Below are 15495 nucleotides of genomic sequence, written 5' to 3' on the forward strand. Positions count from 1 at the left end.
GTGCATTGTAATCCATTTTATCATGAATTTGTTCTACCTGAAGTAAACATGCTGTATAAATTGTAGGCTGTTGAAAACCTCTGTATACATTGATTATCACTCCCTTATTTTGCAAAAGCATAAACTGAGCCATTCCTGTTCCATGTCTTTTGCACATACTTTTTTCTCTTTCTCTGGATTTCTCTTCTTCCATTCTCTTCCATGAAAGCATTACACCATGATAATATTAATAATACAATAAGAAATAGAAGTCCTGATTTAATGACAGGACTTCAGCTCTGCAGAGAGGACTTCCCTGTCATCTTAGTGGCAGGTCCCCACCCCCTCTTGCTCTCTATTCCATTATTTTGTTGAATTTCCATCAGAGCACTTTTCACTGTGTAAGACCATCTTATTTATTAGTTTGTTTATTGCTTACCGTCCCCCAGCTAAAAAGTAAGATCCTTGAGGAAGAATACTGTTTATAAGATTTACAGTGGTACCTGAAATGTGATTGGCATTAAGGGGAAATTCTAAGTTTTCTGAAGGCAGTTATGTTCTGATTTTCTATCACAGATAACACCCATGCATTAGATAACACCCGTCTAATGCATCCCAAACTAGAGAAGTTATTTACTGTGGAAAATCTATCAATTTTTGCTTTGGATTGTTTAAAAATGGCTTTGCTTTTCTTAAGTGTTTTCAATAATGGCTTTTGAATGTAGTAGGCTGAACAAAAGAACATCCTTCATCTTCAGAGATTAGATGTCCTTTAAGCTAATGGATAATTTTAGTCCTCAGAAAATCACCTATTCTATTGTAGTGTACAGGAAATTTTACTATCCAAGCTTTTGGCTATTTCCTAAATTCATGTTCAGGTTCCAGCATGAATTTCCAGCTTCTACTGATCTTTTTGGAATAGCAAATAGAAAGGCAAATTGATTTTAACTGGAGTGTCAATTCTCATGGATTGGTAGTGGCTGCTCAGAGCACTAAGGTGAGATATGCTGTGAAGCTACATCTGGGTTCAGCTGGAAAGAGAATGCCTTGGAGTATCAGCTATGTTGTTTGAGGGAGAAGAGAGATTGGGTATGTGATATGTATATAGCATATTTCACATCATTTAGAAAGAAGCATGAAGTATGATTCTAAGAGATTTTTTTTGTAAAGCAAGTCAATTACTATTGTTTAACACTAGTGTTTTCCCTTTTACATGCAAATTTACTTTGTTCTTTCTTTCTCTTTACTACTAGAATACAGATGTCCACTATGTTTCAGTCTTGCATTAGTTATTAATATGAGTATCTCTTGCTTGATCAAATTCTTAGACTCACACAGCCATAAATAGATTAAAAGCTAAATGAACTATGTATTTCAATTCTATTTCGTGTTAAATTTTAAATAGTTATATAATGGTTATGGGGAAAAACAAATGTTAGCTGATGATATATTAACAATATAGAAAATATGAGGACATAACTGAATGATAATGAAGATGGCATTAATATCAGATAATGTCTGGACATTTTTACTCCTATTACATTATTTATCATGGATAGCAATATTTATGTGGCCATCTGTTCAGTATCCAAAGTACTGCATGTCATTAAGACACTAATTTACTATCAGATGCAAAAAAAAAAAAAAAAGGGATTCATACATCTTATGTTCCAACTATTTTCTTATGTTAGGAAAGATGAAATAAAAATTCCTCTTAGAAGATGTAAACCCTTATGTAATCAAATCATTGTGAGAGTTACCTTCAATTGTAAAAATTCTGATTCCAAAAAAAAAATAAAATTCTGATTCCATTTATACTGTTTTATTTCCATGCCACTGGTTGTGAAATCTATGATAGGGAGTTTGGAGTCTACTAAGTCTAAAACAAAGAGATGTTGTGCAGTGACAAAGCAAAGACCTTGTCTGAAAGACTAAAAATACAAATCTAGGATCATGATAGAACAAAAGGTCACGATATCACTTAAATCCACTGGCTGTGAGCCTTGAGTCAGAGAATCAAAACTTCTGGAATACACTGACACCATAGACTGATTTTTTTTTTTTTAATTTTAAATTTAGGCAGTGCCACATGGCTTGTGGGATCTTAGTTCCCAGGGATTGATCCCGGGCCCTTGGCAGTGAAAGCACGGAATCCTAACCACTGGACAGACTAATTATTGTTTGCTTGAATTCCTTTATGAACATCATCACTAAATCATTATCTACTACAGAGGTTGTAGATTTTGATTTCAAGATGAATTTTTTACACCAAAGAAAAAATCAAGTCATCAAAAATAACATCATTATAAATGATTTAAAAATGGACATTTTTAAAACAAAATAATTAAGATGAACATAAGACCAGTCATTTCCCAGAAAAGGTAATTGGCAAATATTAATGGGCTACCATAAACAATTATACACACACACACCACTTTTGTTCCATTTTGCCTTAATTGGTGAAAATTTTTTGTTGCAAACTCATACCTCTCTGAATGCCAAAGTCTGTAAACTACTGAGATACTCTGAAATAGTCCTTATCATATTTGCATAGTGTAAGGTGTCAGAAATTTATTTTGTATGTCAGGCTGAAATACAACTTCTTACAACTTCAAGTTATAACTTCAAGTTCTACCTTTGGGGATCACACAACAAAGTCTAATGCATCTCTATGTAAAGGTTATCAAATATTTGAGAAATAGATCATATTTCCTGAATTTATTCCCTGGATTATACCCTCCGATTCTCTCGACTTTCTGGTTCTTTATTACCATGGTCGTATTCCATGAACACACACTATATTTTTTCCAATGTCCCTCCTAAAATGTGATGCTCATAATGGCATAAATTTAATGACAAGGAAAAGTATCTACAATCCAAGTATATGTGTTCTAAAAAAAATACACTGTCTCTCAATTCTGATAAAAATCCAAAGTAAGGAGAGTATTTACAGAGCATAGCCTGAAGGATTTGTGGTCCATACACTCATTAAATAATACTAAAACCTATTTTTGGATCAAATCCCGCAATGAGGAAATTCTCAGAGAATTATCCAAAACACTTTGTGTGTTGACCATGACAGAATCAGATTAAACTGAAAACATTAAAAGAAACAATCCTTGGAAATTTGCCATTCTTTTTCTCCCCCTACTTTTAGTGGAATATGTTTCTCATTATATCACCCCAGATCCATTTAGGATGTGTCTCTCTTCAAACTGAGTGCAAGAAATCTTGGAGCCATATTTTTGGCTCACTACTTGGAATAGATGAGTACATCATTTCATCCCACATGTTTTGGGTGCAAGAGTAATACCTGATTTAATCTCACTTTACATCCTTGATTTCCTTGCTTATGCAAAACATTTTTCTAAAACCATTTCATGTTTCAAAAGGACAAACTGAGTAGTGAGTAAGAAAATAAAAGCAACTGTGAATTGCTTTCAGAACAGGACACTGTACTAGGTAAAGTTACCTCTTTTATTCTTATAACACAATAAGACATGGTAATTAAATGGATTTGTGCACATAAAAGGTATTGAATCATCTGACCCAATAACTGGGCTCAGTTCAAGGGCGTTTCATTCACTTTCAGCCAGTTCGTGCTGGCTGTCAGCTTGGGCACTTTGGTTTCTCTCCACGATCTCACACACCATTAGGCAGACCGACTTTTTCACAGTAAGGTAGTCTCATGGCTCTAAAAGGTCAAAAGCAGAACCCTAAAGACCTCTTGAAGACTAGCCCTAGGATCAGCCCTTCATGGTGCCATTTTTTCCATATTCTATCAGCCAAAGCATGTCACAGACCAGTCCAGATTTAAGGGAAGGGGAAATGGATTTCACCTCTTCATTAAGAAGCAACAAAATCTCATTCCCAGTAAGCATGATACTAATGATTACATACAGTCATCTTTGACAACAATCTATCCCACTGCCACTAACGAACTTGAAATGTCATTGCAGAGAGAAGAAAAGCAAGAAGTATCATTACAAGAAGTTGTCATGTTCCCAGAAGTGAAAACGTTTTAGACGGAATAGGTTAAAGGGAACCTGGAAGGAAAAGTAAAACATATCCTAACAATGCCCTTGTGTATTATGGCCATTCATTTTCACTGGGAACACATAAATCACAGATATAGGTAGGCCATCTACTGCCTAATAAAAAGCTAAAGAAAGAAACTATAACTCTGATAATTGCTGCAATTTAAAATATTAAAAAATGTTTTTTTCTTATTTAAATTCTATAACTACTCTGAAAAGTGAATCGTATCATTGGCATTTTAAAGATGAGAAACCTGAAATTAGGTAACTTGCTAAAAAGCCTGGTCTGTTTTATTCTAAATGAGTGAAAGCAGAAAAGGAAATGTGGTACTAATCTGAGAATTGGGAAGATGGAGCATATGGACCCTTTCCAGGGTTGTTTTTCCTTGATTTGATGCTAAACCAGTAAACAAGCAAAATAGGGAATACTGTACATCCAAACACAAGAATACCAGGGGGAGGATGCAGCTCCTCACATGGGGTGCCTGAAATTCAATAGTCGGTGTGGAATTTGGGGACCCTTTGAGTTGGAGGAACAAAGTAACTGCAAGTTTACTGCCTTCTGTAACATTGACTGGTAAGTATCTACCTACTCCTATAAAAGGGTGTTCTTACTTTGCACGTTATACTGCTCTGTATTCTATTACCGCGTCTCCAATTCTAAACTCTGTACATTTTCAGTAACAGTAAATTTCTTCCTTATGGAAATTCTCTAATTTTTAATCCCCCATTAACTTTGAATTTATTTTCATAAGGGACATATTGCGTATCTAATTTTACAGCATCTCTGTGTCACTCTAATAAATTCCATGGCAAATATGCTCATCTGTGAAGATCTCTGTTAAGTCTAGCTAATGGATTTATAGAACTTTGTTCCTTTAGTATCATGCTTTAAAGTTATTTGGGGGGACTCTTGCATAGTAAAATATTTTGAGTGCAGGTAAGAAAACCATGTCCTCAAGTGCTTCCCAGATTCTCTTCTGAAATTTGGAAATATTTATATAACATCTTATAGTAAGATGACTATTACTTTTCCAGGTCACTTATACCTAAAAATATTATGAAAAGCAAACACTGACCTTTTCTGAATTTGAACACAGAAGTTAAAAGCTTCCTTACTTTTGGTTCTTTGCTTTTTGGAGCATCTCCAGGGAAGCTCTGCTTCACTACAGATTGAGTGGGTTAACCTGTTGCCCTCAAGACTATTTGTCTCCATGGAACTTACTCGTTCATCCTCAAAGGCACCTTTCCCTTCAAAGCCACGCAAGCAGAGAAGTTCTTATACAGAAAGAGAATTAATCATGTATTTGTCATATTGCACACAAAATAAGTCATTTGATACAATGGAGCAAACTGTTAGCTGTAAGCTAGCTAATTCCAGTAGAGTTTTACAATATGATGTTTGTCATAAGCTTCTTAGGAGACAGGGAAAATGGATGGTAAGGTGAAATAGCTTAATCTTCAATTTGCACAAGGGTAGCACTCAACCTCAAAAGCACATTTTAAAGTAACTGTAGTAAGAAGGCAATATAATACGTAGACAACACATTATATTTCTATCAGGAAATATAATGATAGAAATATACAATTCTATACATTTCTCTTAGATCCAATCTTGAATTATTTAAGGTCATACAGGTGCTAATAATTGGATGGGCTACAATTTATTTTGAATAAGTAACACTTTAGTTTTTACTTAGATTCTCAGCAGTTTTAATTACTTAGCACATTATATCAATTGCTTTTCTCTTACCTAGAAAATAATCTTTGTGTGTGTTTTATCTTATTTTCTACAATTTGAGCTACTAACTACATTGAAATTTACGTAAGCAAATTTAGCCTCTTGCCCCATGAGGTTGCAGAGAAATAATTTGAAAGAGAATCCAAAGAACCATACTTCTCTTTAAACAGCCTAAAGAGATATGGAAACATGAATTTCAGCCAAGAAAAGAAAAGGAGTAATGGGAAAATAAATTAATTTTAGAAGCTATACAGGATAAGTACCAGTAATTGGTAGGTATAATATTAGAGTAATTTAGAAATACACATTATTTTTAAGTAAGAACTCCTTCAAAGCTTTCTGCAACTACGCTTAGGTTCTTAAAAACACAATTATCATACAATCACTTTCGAATAACTTTGTTCTCCTTGACTTCCAAGAGAAGTTGTTATAGAAAATAGTGGGTCACTACCAAATGTAAAATAGATAGCTAGTGGGAAGCAGCCGCATAGCACAGGGAGATCAGCTTGGTGCTTTGTGATCACCTAGAGGGGTGGGATAGGGAGGGTGGGAGAGAAGGAGATGCAAGAGGGATGAGATATGGGAACATATGTATATGTATAACTGATTCACTTTGTTATAAAGCAGAAACCAACACACTATTGTAAAGCAATTATACTCCAATAAAGATGTAAAAAAAAAAAAGAAAGAAAATAGTGGGTCAAATTTTTCAGAGTTAATGTATTGGAGCAAGTTCTATATAGAATTATAATTCTCCAAAATTTGGGTCTTTTTATTTTGATACAACCACAACCTTCTGCTATTGAAAGAAAATCACAAAAAGCCTTTTTGTTCTTGAACTCCTTAAGAGTAAGTTTCTTAGATGATGCCCCTTCAAAACTGAACACTGTGATATGTACCAACTACAAATAAGGACAATCTCCTGTATACTGGTCACAACACAGCCATTAAATAAGGTCATTAGCACTGATAAATTACTATAGTCTAATCCAAAGACTCCATCCAGGTTTTGTGAGTTTTCTTAATAATGCCCTTTATAGTAAATAGGGTCAAGCCAGTATCAGCTCTTATACTTAGCTGTTATGAACCTTTAAGGGGTTTTTGGTTGTGTGGTTTGGTTTGGTTTTTACTCTGGAGCAGTTGTTTGACTTTGCTGACTTTGACATTTTGAAGATTATAGACCATTTTTTTTTTTTTTTTTTTGCAGTACGCGGGTCTCTCACCGTTGTGGACTCTCCCATTGCAGAGCACAGGCTCCAGACGCACAGGTTCAGCGGCCGTGGCTCACGGGTCCAGCCGCTCCGTGGCCTGTGGGATCTTCCCAGACCGGGGCACAAACCTGCGTCCCCTGCATCGGCAGGCGGACTCCCAACCACTGCGCCACCAGGGAAGCCCTAGACCAATTGTTTTATAGGATGTCCCCTAGATTACATTTATCTAAAATGTCTTCTTTTATAATTGTAGGTTATAGGGAGAGTGGGAGGGAGGGAGATGCAAGAGGGAAGAGATATGGGGATATATGTATATGTATAACTGATTCACTTTGTTATAAAACAGAAACTAACACACCATTGTAAAGCAATTATACTCCAATAAAGATGTTAAAAAAATAAATAAAATGCAAAAAACACTGTTAGACATGATCAAAGAGGAAAAAAAAAATGAGATTACCCTCCATGATGTGGGTGGGCCTCATCCAATCAGTTGAAGGCCTTAAAAACAAAGACTGATTATCCAGAGAAGGAATTCTGTTTCAAGACTGCAACATAGAAATCCTGCCTGAGTTTCCAGCCTGCTGGCCTGCTCTACAAATTTCAGACTTAGCAGTCCCCACAATCACATAAGCCAATTAATTAAAATAAATCTCTCTATATGTGCATGGATATATATCATATTTATTCTGTTTTTCTAGAGCACCCTGACTGATAAGATACCCATCTATGACTGGAAGGTACGCTTCTTCCAGTCAGTCCCTCTCACCTGTTCATCAGTTCTACCCTAAAGCTTTTTTTTTTTTTTTTTTTTAGAAAAATTGAAAAAGTTAAAAAAATTCTGTTTTTCTAGAGCACCCTGACTGATAAGATACCCATCTATGACTGGAAGGTACGCTTCTTCCAGTCAGTCCCTCTCACCTGTTCATCAGTTCTACCCTAAAGCTTTTTTTTTTTTTTTTTTTAGCAAAATTGATAAAGTTAAAAAAAAATGTAGGTTATAGAGTTTTGGTAGGAATATTACAGAAGTGATGCTGACTTATTCTTCCATTCTATCAGACAGGACACAATTTCAATTTGTCCCGTTGCTTATAATGCTAAACTTGGTACCTTGATTAAAGTATTCCCTGCCAGGTTTCTCCATGGTACAGCAATTTTTTTGTCTTTATAAGGCTTTTATAGGGAGATAATTGAGACTACTACATTGCTCATCAAACTTTCACCCACTACTTTAACATCTACTTATCTTTCTCGGATAAGTAAATTATTGATATGATAGTTGCCAAATGGTGATAACCTAGTTCCTTTGTTCCCTCTACAGTCTTCTATTGGCATGCAATTTAAGGAAAGGTTTCCTCCTCTAAAAATTAATTAATTTAGTAAAAAATATAAAACCATGGGTTCTTATTTGTTTATGATAATCCACCCCTAACATTATTTTATTTATTTTGCTGTTCAGATTACCCCCAATATGGCCTGTGGTAGATCCTTCAAGGTGGCTTCCTGTTGTTTTTAACACATCTTAATCTTTCTTAGAGAAAATCCTTACCTGTTACTAAAATAAGATACTCCAGGCTTAACTTATATCTTCACAGTTCCAACCTTGAAATCAGCAATTTCTCAAAAAAGCCCTGGTTCTTTTTGATGTATAATGATATCTAAAATATCAGACATGGACTCCAGTTGTCCTCATGAGGATTGGGTCACTGCTGCTCCTAGGTTTTACAGCCTTTCAGCAGACTGAGCTAAAGAATATATTTACTCCCTCCTTCTCCCACACATACTTATGTCTCTCTCTACCATTGGCCCTCTGTACCTGTGGGTTCCCATTGTCAGATTCACCCAACCTCAGGAATGTGCAATTGGGTTACAGAACCGCGTACATGGAGGGCTGACTCTACAACAGCATTATATAAGGGACTTGAGCATCTGCTGACTTTGAAATCAGCAGGGATTCTGGAATCATCCCCTGTGGATACCGAAGTACAACTGTATATTCAAAACCATAACATCACCCTTATACTCAACATCACAGAAATCATTCTAGTTTTTCCCTTTCTATGTCTTCTTTCACGGACAGCAACGTGACTTCCATTATCCCTAATATATTTGCTTTTTTGACAAGTTCCTCTTGCATGTCACCAATGCCTAGTCACCATTTCAGTTCCTCATATGCAGATGGTCTGCTCACCCTGCTTGGACTTTGACACTCAGGTGCAGGCAGCATCCTCTTGGCTCTGATACTCCATGCTGGCTGCTTTCTCTCCTAACGTACTAGATAGACATTCTCCTCCCTCCACTTGGGCTGTTAACTCCTGTGCTGTGCCATCCTCTCTAGTGCAAGTAGTCTCCACCTATCGGGATCCCACCTAATGACCTTTAGAATGAAATATTTAGGAAGGGAGGGAGGGAAGGAGGGAGGAAAGAAAGGAAGGAAGGAAAAAAGGAAGGTAAGCAGTTATCAGAATTAGGCTTTAAAAGCAAAAATTTAGCTCAATATTATGTGGCAGGCTGGATGGGAGGGGAGTTTGGGGGAGGATGGATACATGTATATGTATGGCTGAGTCCCTTTGCTGTGCACCTGAATCTATCACAACATTGTTAATTGGCTCTACTCCAATATAAGATAAAAAGTTATTAAAAAACAGCAAAAATTTAGGAAACAAATTAACTGTTTCTCATGATCGTTTTGTGGAACTTTCTGGGAACAAGATACTTTTAATGGCTGTTTTTAATCCTAGTTGTTATTCATATATGCCAGTATTGAAGGAAAAGAAATAGTATAGTTGCCAGAATGCCTTGCCTATCTGTTCACATTTCCCCAAGGACAAGGCAGACTTCCTAATGTGCCAGCTCTTCCCTTAGCTAAATCATTCTAGAACAGTCTATAAACAACAAGAGTAATGATATGATAACAAGACTACAAACATATCGGCTCTGACTTTTACCCTCTATGGTCCCTGCTCAGAGATTAAATAACCAATCAAATGCACAATAGTTCATTTAACAAAGTATTGATTAGTAACTCATGGAATAATGCATTACTTTGGAGATAGTTCCTACTTAGAGAGCACTCCATATACTTCATATTAAAGAAATAATTGAGGATGGCCATCATTAAAGCAGATCAATGCTTTTGGGGGGAGGGGGGTTGCCTTTTTTGGGTTATATTGATAAAATGACTTTTCTAAATGTCTTTCAAGTCACGTTTTGTGGCAACTGTGTACTCTGTGAGTGTAAAAGTTCAGTTCTGTAAGGCAGCAACGTTTGACCTAATTTTTAAGTGTTTTGTCTAATGTAAGTGAAGGTTTCTACTCCCAGGTGATCACCCCAACAAATCTATAAGGTCAGGTCAGAATTTCAACTCTGAGTTACAATCAGCAACACAAGAAGCAGTGGTTTAAGAAAAAATCTGGGGCTTCCGTGGTGGCACAGTGGTTGAGAGTCCGCCTGCCGATGCAGGGGACACGGATCCGTGCCCCGGTCTGGGAAGATCCGATATCCCGCGGAGCGGTTGGGCCCGTGAGCCATGGCCGCTGGGCCTGCGCGTCCGGAGCCTGTGCTCCTCAACGGGAGAGGCCACAACACTGAGAGGCCCGTGCACCGCAAAAAAAAAAAAAAGAAAAAATCTGCAAGGCACCAGCTGTAATAGATATTTTGTTACTGTTAGATTGCTTGGCTTTGGTTTAACCATTTTCTGAGGGGATGACAAATTAGGTTTTCATAACAGCCACAGAAAAAGTAACAGGCAACACCGTATTTCTAATTTTGACTCTGTTGATTTTATAATGTAAACATAAAATAATTTTGCAGCATGGTGGGAGAAAATGATTTTACTGAACTTGAAGTTCTACTGAGATTGCTATTTAAGATAATCATCTGTAGGGATATCATATGAGAATGAAAAATTTCATGGTGACTTATTTTTAGATGAGGTTTTTAAAATATTTTTGAATCTGCACTTATATGATGAAACTATTAAATTATTTTGAATATATGTCCTTGGATGATAACAGTTGCCGACAGAAACATGGCTCAGAACATGAGTTGCATTTCAGTGACTTCAGTACAGGAAAAAATACTATGATATTTTATTTCACATTAGGTGGAATTTATTTTTTAAAAAGACAGACTTTATCGTGCAAAAAAAAATATTCAGGATACTTAGACAAATTTAATTTATCTGATGATAGGAAGTTTTTATCATAATGAGAAATTATTTGAGAGTAGGATAATTAATTAATCATAATTAATGAATCACAATTAATATGTCCATTGCAGTTGTACGTTATATCTTTACATTGGAAGAAGCAGTGGTTATAATGAGAATAGCACAAGCTTTGGGTAAAATTGTTCTGTGTTCTATCTCTGACATTTACTAGCTCATTGTGTCCTTAGGCATGTTACCTACCATCTGTAAAAGGAATAATGCTATTATTTACCAAATAGGCTTGGAGTGAGGTTTCATGAAGTGATGCATGTAAGTAACACAGCAGTGTGCCTGAGGATATGATATGACTCAATATGATAGCTTACTAATATTAATAACTGTGCCAGTTAGGAAATTACTCAGCTAAAAACAGTTTTGCAAACAACATTGTGTATTAGCAACAAGATCAGCCCACTACCTTTTTTCACTTCCTTTCTCTGCTTTAGGGGCTGTAAAGCCTGTCATTTTACCTTCCCAATTTCCTTTTAGCTAGAGCTACACAGGAGACCTAGTTGTGACCACAGGAAAAAACAAAAAAACAAAAAGTAGGACTTCTGAGAAACATTTTTAAAAGGGCCAACTTGTACAATCTAGACTTTGTCCCTTTTTTCCTTCTCTTTTCTCTATCTTTCGAATTCCGGGGATATGGGTGTGATGTGTAAACATGTCCAAGTTACCCGCAAATTATGAAGATAAATGACACCGTCATAAGATGGTAGGGAGAAAGGAAAAGAAACCTGAACTCTTGATGACATTTTTGAATTAAAATAGGAGAAACAACATGTCTCCAATTAATGTGACTTCACTTATTGGGTAAACTTGTCCAAATGAAGTTGCCCTTAATTCTTTCCTCCTGTGTTCACTAATTATAAACTATTATAACTCGAGTTTTAGCCACTCTCAAACAGATCCCAACAGTGAGAGAGCAATCTTAAACTAGACATCAAAAATCTATAACTATCCTGTCTGTGGCCTCCCTACTCTAAGTAGCTACTAAGATGCCTTCAAGGTCTTGTGTAATGAATAGTAATTATCTTTATTTTATGAAGAAGATATTTTGATGGACTTTTCAGTATTTGGTTAACAAATACTAGAGCTGGATTACATACCATAGGATTCTTGATACTAGAAAAATAAATATCTTTTGTCTAAACTATTCCATTTTAATTCTGTTATTTATTCCTGATCACTTCTCTAATAAGTGATACAGCTATTATTTTGTATAATTTATGTAAAGACACTAGAACAGTATTCAGCATATAAATATTCAGTGAATGTTAGTTTTCTTTACTTTATGACCACCCATTAAGAATAAGTTCGTACAATCTTCATGAAAAAGTTTTGAAAAGCAAATTTCAATAGGTTGTTCTGCTCCAGGATTTTTGCACTTCTAATGGTAGAATCTAATGATCATAAAATAAATAAATAAATAAATAAATATTTAAAATTTAAAAAAAAAGACTCTAATGATCATAAAATGACAGTTGAATGATTTCTTTTTTTTCCTTTCTCAAAGAAGAAATGGTTTTACTCTATGAAGTTGAAATCACACTAGATAAACATTTATCTATTCCTGCATAACTCTCATGTGTCTATAATATATTATTATTCAGCACTTACATGCAAAGACTCAGCTATCAAATGAGTCTGCAGAAGGCCAAAATATCCACATTTAGATGTACCAGAGCTATAGGAAAATAACCTTTGGACATTTTGCTTTATCAAAATCATGAAAGATTTGAGTCTGGGAATTCATCACTTTCATCGATTTCCCTGTTGTTGGAAAGGATCCATTTCAGCCTGCTCCTTGTACTTGCATCAGAGAAATAGCAATAATGCAATTCAAAGAAGCTTCTTACAATATGTTTGTTCTTGCATAAAGGATAGAATCTTTCAAAAAAAAAACTACTCAAGACATTACATTTTGGAGGTTTACTAGTTTAGTTTTTGATGTTTTCAGTTATGATGATAAGTTATATTTATGATAGAATAATATAGGTAAAGGAGTAAGAATTGATTTGAAATAGTTAAATCAGAATTAGTTCAAGTTAAGAAGTTTTAATCTGTTTTGACCCAGCCTGTCTTTGTTTAGGTCATTATTTAGACTCAAACTTGGCACTATAGACATTTGGGTTGGATATTTTTTTGTCTTGGGGGGTAATGTCCTGTGCGTTGTAAGATGTTTAGTATCATCTCTGGCCTCTACCCACTAACATCCGTAGCAGCTCCCTAATCTCTTTGATGACAACTAAAAATATCTTGAAACATTGCCAAATTTTCTCGGGGGGTGGGGGGGAATTACCCCCAGTTGAGAACCACTCAGTTGAGATTTGACATTTGCAGTTGACAGGATCACTGTCTCATTCAATATTAGAAGCTATATGTACTTCAGGAACATTTTGCATAATTCTGAGCAAATTTCCATTTTTTAATTATCTTCACTTTATTTTCTTTTACTTATGAATGCTCTGGCATTATTGTAGTATGTTTGTATTAGTCTCTTAATAATTTCAAGGTGTGGACACCAGATTGCTAAAATTAATAGACTTATGTAAAGACACATATCTGGGGTCATACCTTATATCTGTCTTAAGGAGAATTGGAAAATCATTCAGGTCACAATGACTTTCAACGACAAAAATGCACTTATCCTTCCCCCAGTGGTATTCATGGCTTCTTTTTTCCAGTTACCCTCTTTTTCTTCTAATCATGCTAAGCTCTTTCTACTCTTGTTTTACTCCTAATTTATGGCTTCTGTTTATTCATTGATCTCATTGCCTAATAGGCTCTGCTTAAGGTCCTCTTATTCTCTGTGTTTCTATTCCTAACTTCTCTATTTCTTTCACTAAATTCCCTAACAAAGAGGATCTGAGCACATCTGTCTGCCTCTAATATATGGAATAATCTTACTAGGCTACACCATAGACTCTAGGTCTTCCTCTCATTGTTCAGCATCCTGGCTTGAGTGACGATGATCATTTCTTAGAAAGCTGTCTGTGGCCATTTCTTTCAATGAGAACTTTGGATCAGGAAGGCTTCCTGAGTCATCTCAGAATTATTGTGTTATTCCAGTCATATGTCTTACCTGCCTTATTGTGTATCGATGAAACTTGGGCCTTATGTTTTGCCACTTGAAATTCAGAATCTCAAGAAAGGAATATTATTTTACTCTTAAACTTTTCAGTGAGTCATGTGAGGAGTGGTTCTCACGTCTTTGTTCCTCTTCTGATGAGTGCCTTCCTTGTTTATTAGAGGAGGACTTCAACAACCCTTTCTGAGGACACAAGGACAGTCATGTTTGACAGGTTGCTGCTCTTGGGCAGTTTTCTATATTCCTGAGAGGAATTATACAGAGAATTTGCCCTGGTGCTAAAAAATTATGATTGTCCAGTGTTGCCATATCAATGACAACATACCTCACACTATGGATTGACTTTTAAATGGTAGGAAAAAATGCTAGGGGTAAGGTCAAGTCATCATAATCAATTAAATAATTTCTTGAATATAATTAGGCTGTTTTAAGTAAAAAAAACTCAGAAGCATAGGTAATTTGGAGAAGCAGCACATCATCAGGCAAAACTTCTGAGCTTGAAATAAGAAAACATTAAAACAAGGCATGTTGTTCCTTCTAAACACCTTTAAGTTATTGAGATGATTTTGTAATTTATTCAAGGCTAATTTTTTCTTATATCTTACATCAACATGTCTTAGTTTTGAAATATTGATGTGAATATTCAAGGTCTTCGAGACACTTTACAAACTGTCTTTACCAAGGCCATCATTAGGCTATCTTGATTCTGAATGATAAAACTAATGTGTGCATTTTAATTTTCATTTTTTTTCCTGTGGTTACCAAATATGTTGTATCTGCTGAGGAAGACTAGAAAAGCCTATGTATACATACAAGTGTAGGGGGAGGGGGAAGAAACTCCTTATTTTTTCCATTTGTGTGTCCAGAAAGAGCATTGCTAAAACTCTTGGGAGACATTGAACCAGGACCAGATACTTCTTTTGAATCCTTTTGGGAGACAGATTTGTTATGCTCAGAGAATACTCAGTGTATCCCTGAGAAAACTGCGAATCATAGGAATCTTCCTGAACTTCATCTTAAAAAGAGATGCAGTATTCCCTGAATCCCTACTTTCCATTCCCTCAGAATGTAGTAAGGAGATGGACACATACTCAGCAGTCTTGTCTAGAAGTTTTGTAGTCTATTTTCTTTATATAAAGCAATTTAACATTTTTTCCCCACTAGAACCTCCTAAAAGTTGATGAAATAACTTAGGAAGACATTACTAACTTGGCCAAATGAAGGAA

Source organism: Neophocaena asiaeorientalis, unplaced genomic scaffold, assembly GCF_003031525.2.
Source record: "Neophocaena asiaeorientalis asiaeorientalis breed wild unplaced genomic scaffold, Neophocaena_asiaeorientalis_V1.1 scaffold25, whole genome shotgun sequence".
NCBI classification, from domain to species: Eukaryota; Metazoa; Chordata; class Mammalia; order Artiodactyla; family Phocoenidae; genus Neophocaena; species Neophocaena asiaeorientalis.